This window comes from Prenolepis imparis, unplaced genomic scaffold (genome assembly GCF_030444845.1).
Source record: "Prenolepis imparis isolate NDT839.2.m4 unplaced genomic scaffold, iyPreImpa1.0 SCAF_9, whole genome shotgun sequence".
In the NCBI taxonomy this organism is placed as follows: domain Eukaryota; kingdom Metazoa; phylum Arthropoda; class Insecta; order Hymenoptera; family Formicidae; genus Prenolepis; species Prenolepis imparis.
Window position 1 is genome coordinate 3,095,794 of NW_028141167.1, and position 12,967 is coordinate 3,108,760.

The 12,967-nt window shown below is 39.3% G+C and overlaps 2 protein-coding genes across 5 annotated transcripts in view; one reads left to right on the top strand and one right to left on the bottom strand.

The window, feature by feature from the left end:
- The window catches only part of LOC145940633 (uncharacterized), a 211,464-nt gene that overhangs the window by 106,404 nt on the left and 92,093 nt on the right, over nucleotides 1–12,967 (bottom strand). The window lies entirely within an intron of this gene.
- LOC145940632 (LIM domain only protein 3) overlaps nucleotides 6,743–12,967 on the top strand; it is a 79,039-nt gene continuing 72,814 nt past the window's right edge. The window contains exon 1 of one of the 2 annotated variants that reach the window (XM_083045991.1): nucleotides 6,743–7,271. The gene's annotated coding sequence lies outside the window, so the exon portion shown is untranslated. The remainder of the gene's footprint in view (nucleotides 7,272–12,967) is intronic. The other variant, XM_083045990.1, reaches the window with a different exon arrangement.

Genomic DNA, 12,967 nt, shown 5'->3' on the forward strand with positions numbered 1-12,967 from the left:
AAAATCTACATCAGACGTAAACGGATTGTTTGATCCATCCGATATATGACGCCTCTAATAAATCGGCGCGTTATTGTACATATACGGCGCGGAATACAGTGTAGAATATCAGAATATCGTAAAATGATATATTATAGCAATTTTGCGTGAATAGATGTGATATCTGATTTGTAATCATTTCGTTCGAAAGAGTTTAATACAACACATATTCCACGAAATAGCATATAATAAAGACAAATCGCTCTACACATTTCGTGCTATTGCTTTTGTAATATTCGTGCTTAACTTACGAACTATATGACTGAAGTGAGTTTTGCGTGAAAATATGAAAAATACGAAAAATATAACTTACGGCAAAATATCCGGTCGGTTTAAAAAAATATGCGAGGTTTTCCGCGACTTTTCGATAGCCGGCGAGATGAGTAAGGGAGGCGGGGGATTTGCCGCGCGGTCCGGCGATACCGTGGAGGGTTGTCAACGGAGAGTCTGGCGTCAGCTTGTGTAACTATCGGTAATTAATCAGAATCATCCCCGCATATCGTGTCCGTCGGTGGACGAAGGCGCGCTCCGCTGTAGTAGTGTCCGCCACGAGGGGTAGTTAACCGGTGACGTCACGCCCGTGGCGACATCTGGCCCGGCACTAACCGCGCCGTGCTGTCCGTCCGGCAGACACTGGACACCGAACACTGTCCCGGCACTAACTCCCGGATCCGGATCAAAATTACCCCTGCGGACCCGGCCGCGGTGAGGCCGCACGCCGCGCCGCGCCGGCTGGCTTCAATTAATTTCGCATTCGGCACGTTCTGCGATTTTACGTTCGTCGTTTCGGCTTTCCTAGACGCGCGGACCAGTCGCGACAACGGGATGATAGCCGCTTCCGTAGCCAAAAGTTCCGCAATTAATTCGATCTAAGTAATTGAGAGAATATCGGGGGACTTAAAAACTTAAAAAAAACTTGAACAATCGATGAAACTATATAAATCATATATAAAATAAATAAATGTAGCCGCGCAAAATATTAATTCGAATCGCGTAAGACTGCGATCGAGCTTTCGCTCTTTGAACGGCTACGACTGTACGACAAATTCAGGAACGTCCCTCCATTCTCGTGGCTATCAATTGTGGCTAATCCTTGCCCAAAAGCCACGGAGAAACTCTTGTCCAGTATGCGCACGATCTCGATCGCGAGTTCGCGGTATAAAATCACACGTGACATTCACCCGCGAAGAGGTCAAATGTGTCATCAGCATTTGTAACTCTACGTTTACAGAGATTCGCGTTTGCTCGATGATCGTCGCGGATCGATATCCCAACGACTGGTTTTTCGGTAGGACAATTAAAATTCGGGCAACCCGGTAGTTCGGTCATGTATATTAGATACCCAATTCCAGCGCGGTAATCCAGCTATAAATATCTTTGAATTATATTTTCTACCGAGTTTGGGGGCATCGCGCCACGGACGATTTGTCCTAAAAGGGGTGGAGAACGGACGGACGGAGGACGAGAGTGAACGGCGCGGTGTCTGTTTACCCGTCAATCGTGCGATTAAATTGGATCGCCGGTATTATCTTTTAATCCCGACGCGCCAGGTAGAATGGTGTGGCTCTAGAAAAATTGGTATAAAATTTCGGATCGAGCTGTCGGTCGTTGAGTTGTACTCGCAATCGGAGATTGAAACAATTGGAAAACGCAGCGATACTGTCTTTCGTTTCTACTATAAATTCAAATTTCTCCTTTATATATTCACATCATTGCTTATTAATTTATCTTTGTAATCATCGATTATTTTGCTTCGATTTGAAAATAAGAGACTTGGGGCAAATTTATCTTCAGACGAAAACATGAAGAAATCTTATTCTTTAATTAATTTCAAGTCGATTTTATTTTTATCTGAATATTAATTATATATGCTTTGATACTTTTATCAGGGTAAGATCGTCTTCCAATTGACTAAAAAAGATATGTTTAAAAAAACATAATTTCTAGAATATTCTGTATTTCATAGATGGCTTTTATGTAAAATACATATCGAGATCTATAAACTTCTCTCTGTAATATATAATTAAAATTTTCAAAATCTATTTCTATAAAAGGAAGATATATAAATTGAAATGTTGAGAATTATAAAAGGCAGATAAATGACAAAAATCTTATTTGTCGAAAGATAAAAAATTTATATTTACAGTAAAATATCATTTGTGATATAGATGCAATTAAAATTTTTCTAAAATATAATTTATTTAATTTCTATCATCAAAACATTTTAATTAACACTTGAATTATTCTTTCGGAACGAACATGTTGTTTTGCATTTATCGTTTGCTTACGTCGCGCGAAATAGGGCTGTATATCTCTTGACAGATCTGATTTATTTATCGTTTCTCGTCGCAGCTCTCGGTAGTTTATCTTTCGTTATTGCGTAATAGAAGTTATTCCTCTCCCCTTCTCCCTTCCTCTCTTTCTCTCTCGCTCGCGAAAGCGGGCGACAACGGCTAATCCAATCCTATTTACATCGCGGAACTGTCGCGGCGGCATTGACGTGCGCGGAAATAAATCCCGACACGACTAACACGAACGATCACGCGCGCTCCGCGCCGCGTCGAGGGTACGTGTAAATCCCGGGCTTTCTCTCGGAACAAATCGAATGTCGGTCGATGTAAATGAATTCCGCTCTAATTGCAATTATGCGACACGAATGCGCATAAACGTTCGCGTTATGCGATAAATGACACGTCACTCAGAGGCCGCGGCGCGACGCGGTCTCTCTCTCTCTCTCTCTCCCTCTCCCCTCTCTCTCTTTCTCTCTCTCGCACGTCATTGCGAATTTATGAAATGGCGATCGTTATATCCGTATCAGGCCCTCTCGAAACCGTTCGCGTTATAATTGCAATTAATCAATAATTGACGTCATATAATTGGGCGGCCGCCGAGACGACGGACCGTTAAACATTCACGTTCAGACGTCTAGTTGAAGATATACCGAAATGATCTTCTAGCTTCTCAATATTGCATAAGACGCTCGATCTTTGACAGATGTGATATTCTAAGATTAGATGCGAAAGACTATTATAATTACATATTCTTCATTGAGCTCACATTTTGCCATTGTGTTTGAGAGCATCGAATACGATCAACAATAGTTGCATTCGCGTTAGATTTGACAATTAAAAAAAAATAATTACGATGAAAAATATTCATCATCTCTTTGAGGAATCAGCAATGCGATTGAAATTCGAAGTTATATACTTCGTTACAAGATACTAACTTCATTATAAAAGAAAACTCTTTCAACTCATTAAAAAAATATGACGTATATTTCATGGCTGTAAAATCATGAGATACCGTCTCATTTTGCATATATTATCATTATAATATTATTATTGTATTGAAATGTGTGTCATTGTAAAGAATTAAAATTATTGAGCCAATAATAATGGAGAGATTTCTCTCTCATACGAGTCGTCAAATAATTAAAACTCGTAATAAGAACATCTTTGAATCTCGATGGAACGTCGACCTCGAAAATCCGAGCCATAATCGATAATACATCACGTCGGGAAGTTTGAACGCAAATACCACCCCGTCGAGAGTGAATGGGTAAAACGGCGAATACGCCAATCGTGGTAGGCATATCGTGTAAATATGCGACGGAGATCACTCTTGTCCATCGAACAGAGCCAATCTCTGACTGACTCGCCGGCTATTTAGCCGATCCGATTTATTTACCAGCTGTGATTATACTTTCGCTTTATCGCGGATACGCGACCTCGTCAAGGATCCACAAATCGTTTGCATTTGTAATCGTCTGACCGAATATTGCGCAAGTAATGTGTTTAAATCACGATTTAACTTTCATACTTCGAGTCTTCGCACCTTATCTCCCCTCGGCGCCCCATTCTTTCAACTCTATCTCTCCTTCTGTTTTTTTTTTTTCGTGATATGCGTTTCGAATGCTTTCCACCTGTTGCTAAAAAGGAAAACTATTCTGTACTGTTATTGCGGTCAATATTAATATTTTTTCTTATATTAATATCGTTATTTCTTAACATTATATAGGAAAACATTTTATGGTGATAACTTTGTCTCGGATAGCGCAAATAAATAAACGCGAAAGGTTTGGCATGATCTTTTTATAAAATATTAATTTCAAGACCGTTTTTTCAAAGTATTTTATACATATACCGAGATGTCTGACTTATCGCTACGTTACTACTTGAGACTATCTTCCGCGTCTGTCGTCTCGGATAGCACGAATAAATAAACGCGAAAGGTTTGGCATAATCTTTTTATAAAACTTTATTAATTTCAAGATCGCTTTATCGAAGTGTCTCATACATATACCGAGATGTCTGATTTATCGTTGACGTTATTACTTGAGACTTCATCTCCTGCGTCTGTCGTCTCGGAGAGCGCGAATAAATAAACGCGAAAGGTTTGGCATAATTTTTTTTATAAAATTTTATTAATTTCAAGATCGTTTTTTCGAAGTATTTTATACATATACCGAGATGTCTGACTTATCGTTGACGTTACTACTTGAGACTTAATCTCCCGCGTCTGTCGTCTCGGATAGCACGAATAAATAAACGCGAAAGGTTTGGCATGATCTTATGAAATTTAATTCACTCCAAGATCGCTTTATTGAAGTATCTCATATGTATACCGAGATGTCTGACTTATCGTTGACGTTACTACTTGAGACTTAATCTCCCGCGTCTGTCGTCTCGGATAGCACGAATAAATAAACGCGAAAGGTTTGACATGATCTTTTTATAAAACTTTATTAATTTCAAGATCGCTTTATCGAAGTGTCTCATACGTATACCGAGATGTCTGATTTATCGTTGACGTTATTACTTGAGACTTAATCTCCCGCGTCTGTCGTCTCGGATAGCACGAATAAATAAACGCGAAAGGTTTGGCATGATCTTTTTATAAAACTTTATTAATTTCAAGATCGCTTTATCGAAGTGTCTCATACGTATACCGAGATGTCTGATTTATCGTTGACGTTATTACTTGAGACTTAATCTCCTGCGTCTGTCGTCTCGAATAGCACGAATAAATAAACGCGAAAGGTTTGGCATGATCTTTTTATAAAATTTAATTCACTCTAAGATCGCTTTATTGAAGTATCTCATACGTATACCGAGATGTCTGACTTATCGCTGACGTTACTACTTGAGACTTAATCTCCTGCGTCTGTCGTCTCGGATCTTTATAAAAATATCATGCCAAACCTTCCGCGTTTATTTATTCGCGTTATCCGAGACGACAAATACGGGAGTAAGTCTCAAGTAGTAACGTCAGCGTTAAATCAGACATCTCGGTATATGTATAAAATACTTTGAAAAAACGATCTTGAAATTAATAAAATTTTATAAAAACATCATGCCAAACCTTTCGCGTTTATTTATTCGCGCTATCCGAGACGACAGACGCAGGAGAGATGTCTGACTTATCGCTGACGTTACTACTTGAGACTTAATCTCCTGCGTCTGTCGTCTCGGATAGCACGAATAAATAAACGCGAAAGGTTTGGCATGATCTTATAAAATTTAATTCACTCCAAGATCGCTTTATTGAAGTATCTCATATGTATACCGAGATGTCTGACTTATCGCTGACGTTGCTACTTGAGACTTAATCTCCGGCGTCTGTCGTCTCGGATAGCGCGAATAAATAAACGCGAAAGGTTTGACATGATCTTTTTATAAAATTTTATTCATTTCAAGATCGCTTTATCGAAGTGTTTCATGCGTATACCGAGATGTCTGACTTATCGCTGACGTTATTACTTGAGACCTAATGTTCTGCTTCTGTCGTCTCGGATAGCGCTAATAAATAAACGCGAAAGGTTTGGCATGATATTTTTATAAAATTTTATTAATTTCAAGATCGTTTTTTCAAAGTATTTTATACATATACCGAGATGTCTGATTTAACGCTGACGTTACTACTTGAGACTTACTCCCGTGTTTGTCATCTCGGATAGCGCGAATAAATAAACGCGGAAGGTTTGGATAAAAATTTCGAATATGTATACTTTTTAGTTTGTTTCATAAACTACACTAAAAAAAATGGTTTTTTTCTCAAGATATAATAGCTATCAACATTTCTTAAAATTTACAATTAGAGATATCATTTACGAAAAATGTATTGATATTGCTTTTCTGCCTAATATAATGCATGTTTCTGAAAAATGCTATTATATAAATAGTTTTGTCATTATAAAATTATATAATAATTTCAATTAATATCACTTACAAGATCTTTTTATAAAATTTGATTCACTCCAAGATCGCTTTTTCAAAGTATCTCATACGTATACCGAGGTGTCGGACATAACGCTGACGTTACCACTTGAGACTTAATCTCCCGCGTTTGCCGCGCGATTTTCCACGCGATGATGAACACTTGAGTGCCGCCATACCATTGCCACGAAAGAGCACGCCCGTTCGCGCGGAAGAAGCCAATTCGCAAGTTGGAAACTCGGACGGGAGAGCAGTTCTCGCGCTCGTTACGAGATTAAGGAAAAAGAGCTTTCGAGCTTTCAGTGGGGCGGGATGGCAACCGGGGGCACCCGGTGACCACCCACGGAGACGTGCCCTCTCGGGGATGTCCTATCGCCGATCCGAGCTTATTCCACCCCTCAAGCTCGGGCCACACCCGCAATCATGCGCAGTTTCCACCCATCGGCCAATGGAAAGCGCCGAGTGCTTGCAAGCTCGCCGTTCCGGCTCCGGCGTTCGCGGCTGTGCCACTCCGACCAAACACCACGTGGCACGCGTTCGAGTTGCACGTGCATTCGCGGAGCTGCGAGAGCCCGGTGCGCGCGCGAGAGCGGGCGCTTGCAAGAGAGCTTACGGGAGAGAGAAAAAAGAAGATATTTTCTCTCGTGTCGCTGGAGAACGCGTTTCTCTACGAGGGGGATCTCCGTTACGTTTCCGCGCGAATCTCCCGAATAGCTTCTTTCTGTAACTCATACCTTTCAACCCCCTCTATATATCGTCATCCCCCTTGCTCTTTCACATCCCTTCTCTTCACCCCGATATTTATCTCTCTCTCTCTCTATCTCTCTGTCTCTTTCTCATTCTCCATTCCCCTCCGACCTCAACGCGTTTTATATAAACGATCGACTGAGTCGTTGTCGTATTATATTACTGTGACGTGAAGATTTAGCCGTGCTTCGGAAAACCTGCTGAGATCGAGTCCTCATTGAGAATCAAGAACTATCGACAAAGACGTTTCAACGTGAGTTACGGACAAAGGTTAGTAAATTATTTACTTTATATATTATTTGGAAAATTAGGTAAATAATTTTATTTATATGTATTAAAATATATTTTTTTTATATAGTCATTTGCATAAAAGTATATTCGTGTGTCTCCTTCAATTTTATTATGTCTAATCAAAGATGTGGTCATTGGTCAAAATTATAGTATCAATGGTAATAATGGTTGAAATTCACACATTAATATCTTTTTAAAATAAAATATTTGTAAGAGTAAACGTATAAATAATAGACAAAACAAAAATGCATTTAAATCAAATATTTTATTATAGAAATATGTAAAAAAATATATATAAAAATATAAAAGAAATTTCATGTGCATGCGATAAAAAGGATGAAAAATACGATACAAAAAAATATTTTATTAATTATTCCACGAATAAAATATTAAGATATATTAAAATATTATGTATATTGTACTCCATTCCTGTTGATATTTATATGAAATTATTATAATATTATAATAATTAAGTGAGAGAAAATCTTAATTCATATTTATAACTTTTTATATTATCTTATGATTAATGTACAACGATTGATATTTTATTGTTAAAAATACAGAAAATTTATACGCGAAATAAAATTTAAAAAACTGTTAATTTGCATATAGTACTATGTGAAAATAAATTAGTCAAATATAAGATAATGCTATATTCTTAATAACTTTTGAAGATATGATATGTAAAAAATTTTAGAATATAATACGCTACATATAAGAAACTTTGATGTATAATAGCACTTGGCGTCGGCTGAAGAGAGCCGATATTCAACAGTTGGTCCTTCTTTTATCTTTGAAACTTAACCCTCGATGCTACCGCCCTTCAAATAGACACCCTATGTTCGTATACCCTAAGAGAAGCACTTCTTGAGGGTGTAACACGAAAGTATTTAAAAAAATTGATGGAATTTCTGCGTAAAACACGGTGAAAACATATTCAGGTTAATAAAACGATAGAGAAATAATACGTATATAATATTTAAATCTATACTTTAAACTTTAAATAATTTAAATTTTTTCTAGAAAAATAAAGTTATGATTTACAACTATATACATATTTAATAATTTATATATATGTATTATATACTATAATATTTTTTTATACATTTAATTATATTATAATTATAAAAAGATAAAACCTATTTACAAAAAAAATTATTTAGACGAGCGATTTTATTTTGTAGTTTATTTGTGTACATTTGTTGAAAATCAATATTTTTTATATTTAATTATAATTATAAATTATTATAGTTATAAAAACATAAAGATTAATGTGTATAAAACTAATTTTTATTTTTGCATTACTTTTTTCAACTTAATATCATGCTATGCGAAAGATATAAAGAATAATTAGAATATAGGAAAGTATTCTAAAAATAGCAAAAATTGCATATTTTAAAAAATTGATTCTTACTATAGTATATACATATGTATTGTAGGTCTAATGTGCTCCAACTTTTACATGGATTTTCTGGACAATTTAGACATAATTTTTGTAATAAATACTGAAGCATTTTTAAAACATTATTTATTGCAAATTTATAATTTTTACTTAACTGTCTTTGCAACTAAAACTTTTAAATCATACACATGTGTGTGTATTAAAATAAAATTTATTTATAATCAAACAAAAATATATATAATATATACATATATATAAAGAAGGTAAATTTTATATTCTATTACAAAATTACGTATATATCATAATGCTTTAATTAATTAGAAAATTTTGAAATTTATTACTTTACTTCAAAGAACATACGAGCACGACATTCAGCGTGGCAAACGAGGCAATTTATTCCCAAAACATACCAATCCACCCACCATTCGCCCCATTTGCGGACATTCTTTCTTCGTTCGGCCGGCAGTGGAGGAATTCGCGAACTCGGTGCAATAGGTGCGGCCATAGGTGTAACATATTTATGTTGTGAACCGGCCGAGTGTGAACAATAAATAGCAGTGGGACGTGCGGGGGGGGGAGAACGAGAGAAAGAGAGAAAGACGAAACGCGTGTGGAGGAAAGAGGGTGAGGGGAACAGTCCGTTGAGGCGCGCGAGGCTAGAGCGATTACGTTTCCCAAACCCCTCGGTCTCTACGTGCGACCGAGTCACCGGCACCACCATCCACCGCCATTTCGCTCCCTTCAACCCCTCCGAGCGAGCTCCTCCCGCCCGCGTCGCCTCTCCATCTCGTTCCACCGGACCCTTTACGGCGGCCGAACAACCCTATTCGTTTGTTCCCAACCCGTATGTACGCGTATACGGAGGTATGCAATTTCGGTGTCGGGTATGCGCGTTACCGGATGAACGAACGGTCCGTGTATCGCGTATCCGTCGCGTTTTTAGAACTTTTACGAAAAAAGATCGTTGCATCTTTCCTGAAAATCGCGGCATCGCTTGAGAGAAACTTATTGTTCGACTTAAATGAAGTAAATATAAACGATGATTATTTTGTTACATAGTATATTAGATGTTTAGCGAAAATCCAATGAAAGTCTCATCATCATAGATATCCTATCATCCATTAAAAAAAAGTATACGTGATAAAAGTTAAATATGATAAATCTATTAGATGTTCGATGTGCAGTGAGTTGATTTTCTTGTGTTACTGTTAAGATTTTCAAGAAGTAAAAATGTAATAACGTCCGGAAAACTGAGATACGCGACATACGAGATGAACGCGCGCCGATACGGTATTCGTATTAACGCCCCCATTACTCTTGCGCTATACTATTACGGTTACCGAGCGACATAATGTTCTCCAGTAACGAAGCACACGAGTGCATAATCGGACCCGCCGACACGCGGACATATCGGAACGCAGACTCATCGGGATCCGAATCCGACATTGCATGCTCGCATAGTTATGCTGAAAATCTTGACTGGAGGACCCTTTCGCATACCGGATCGCCCGGAGCCAATCCGATCGAGGATGCATCTGGGTGGCACGCCGATCGGGAGACGCGCTAGTCGGCCAGTCGGGTAACCAAATGATGCATATCTCTCCTCGGTACGTCGCGTCCCGGATGTCTCGCACCCAGGAGCAGCGAAGGGTGGGTGAGCGTCAGTATCGTCTCTCTATCTTAGGAATGGACCGGGGATGAGAAGGAAAGGGGAGGGGAGGAGGAGAGGGAGACCCAACTCGAAAGCCGGGTGGACTCTCGGGCAGGTCGGTGTATCTCATGGTTGCCGATGAGGTCGAGAGCTTGCGGCCGGATGCCAGTCTGACCATGTCTACCGGCGCGTTACTTGCGAGCTCGTCAGCCTCTCGGTCCTAGATGCATCCTCGCCAGAATCCGAGCAATGCGGCTCAAGAGTCCGCGCCGGCGCTGCAGCTGCACTCTAGGATGCGGCTCTCGGCCGCCCCGGCTGCCGAGTATACCGGGCTATACGATCCTCGACGGGGATTGGTCGGCCGAGCATGATCGAGACGGGGGGGCATCGGGGATGGTCTTCAGCGGCTGTTGGTATGCGTGGTAATAGGGGAAATTTTCGTCGTGTTATATCGAAGGAAAATTGCGAAGCACCGTAGGGATGATAGAAATGATGGCGTAAGAGCCTCGTTGTTTTCTGATCTTTTTATATTCTTTTTTTTCTGTTCTCTTATTAGTAATATTGGATATAGAATACAATATCGCAAATTATGTATTTTATTTCATTCCGAATATGGAGTTGTGTACTTTAAATGAAAATGGAAATATAAAAGGAGATAAATATAGATTTATGTGTGGATTTATAAATGTTGTAATTTGGTGGTTTAATTCTGGTCAGCGATGTTTAAAAATTCGAAGCTATACATTAAATTCGCTGTTACGGTGGTGAAATATACATTATCTGTGTATTACATTAATAATTAGGTCGACTCCTGTTTAAGCTTTTAATCGAGTACTGGCAAAATGCGGCGCATCGCTCTCGATCGCTCTTCTCTCGCTCGATGTATGTGTGTATGTGTGAGACAGAGGCGCGTCGAATGCGGCTTTTGCAAATGAATTTTTCGGGGGCACACGCCACCGTTCCGCGTTGATACGTTTGCATCGCGGTGATTTCGCAGGGCACCGAGCTATATAACGCGCGAGGGTAACGAAATTCCCCCGATGCGTGCATCTCACGCATTCCGCAGCGAGATTGCGCAAAAATCGGGCGAAACAAACGCAACTAATTTAACTGCTTTCGAACAATTAATCCGAAGCATTTAATTTAATTGCGCCGCAGCCCGTCGAGTCCGGCCAGCGACCAGTCGAAACAACGACCGGGCGCAAAAGCCGGGACGGAATTTTCGGCTCGACGCGATGGCTCGAATTCTTTGGCGCGTGTAAAACAAAATAAAAACATTTGGCGCAACGGCCGAAAGTTCGGAGAAAGCACGCTTATTGCAAAATCGCGCAGGGGATTTGGAATTTCATGCGCATTCGTTCCGTATAAAAATAATCTCATTCTAATAAACAAACTCCCTCTCTGTTCTCCCTTAATGCATTATCACATTTAAATAAATTTTACTTAAATTTTTTTGTTTACTTGAATAACATAGCAATATTATTCATTTTTTCTACAAAAATTTAATTTTTTCTTATCTTCAAGCATTATACATTTTAATAATTAATCATCAAATTAAGATTCTGTTAAAATTTATCTGAAATTAATTATAAAAGTATAAAAAGTTGCCTATATATTTCGTTTTTTGTTAATTATATAGACGTAAATGAGCGTTTACAAAAGCTCAAACGCGCGTATAAAGATTAAAAAAACAAGAACGAGTGATAGAGTAAATAGACGATGGAGAAAAAGACAGGGACGAAGAGACGATATGGAGAAAGCGGAGGAAGGGTGGGCGAGCACCACTAGCGGGTGGGTATAATTAATAGCAAACCCGTATAAATCAGAGACAGGTTGGATGCACGTTGGTATACGCGGCGTTACCGATGCAGGATTATGCCCAGAGGGGCGGTTACCCCACGACTCGCTAATTTTTCACACAGCCGCCATAATGGTCCGGGCTAATTACTGATTTTTATCTCCGCGAGTTGCTTCCACGCGAGTATATGTGAATGTATGCGTCGGTATGATCGAGAGGTGTAAGGAGAAAAAAGAGTACATAGAACGATAAAACGCGCGGAAAGAAAAGAACGATTCAACAACTTTGACAATGAGAATAGCTTGACCAGTCGATTTCGTGTTACACGTTTGTCCATCTAATTACATGCGTGAATAATTTTTTAGGGGAAATTTTTGAAGAGAAAGAGAGACAGAGAGAATGACGTTACATAATAAGATCGGTGTTCGTCGCCGCGATGCTTTCGTTTACACAAGTCGTCGGCGACGAAGAACTTGGCGAATTCGCGCTACAGGCCGCTCCAAGTTTCCTTACGCCAAGCGTATTTTCTCCCGCTTCAGTAGATTATAGCTAACCAGCTCCAGACGCGTATGTACTTAACGTAAACCATGTAAGTTCACGCTAGAACAAATTTACCACCAAACCAGCTTTCCCCGCTTTCGTCGTCGGTCCTGTCTCGCCTCGCCGAGGCGTTCGCGCTCTCCTCGAGTCCCTTCTCCCCCCTTAATTCGCCCTCGAAACACCGATGTTATGAAGTTGTGTTGAACTTTTCGCGAGCATAGTTTGCAGAATACCCTCGGGTGACTGCGAACGGTTACCTTCGCTCGTGACATATATCTACAGGT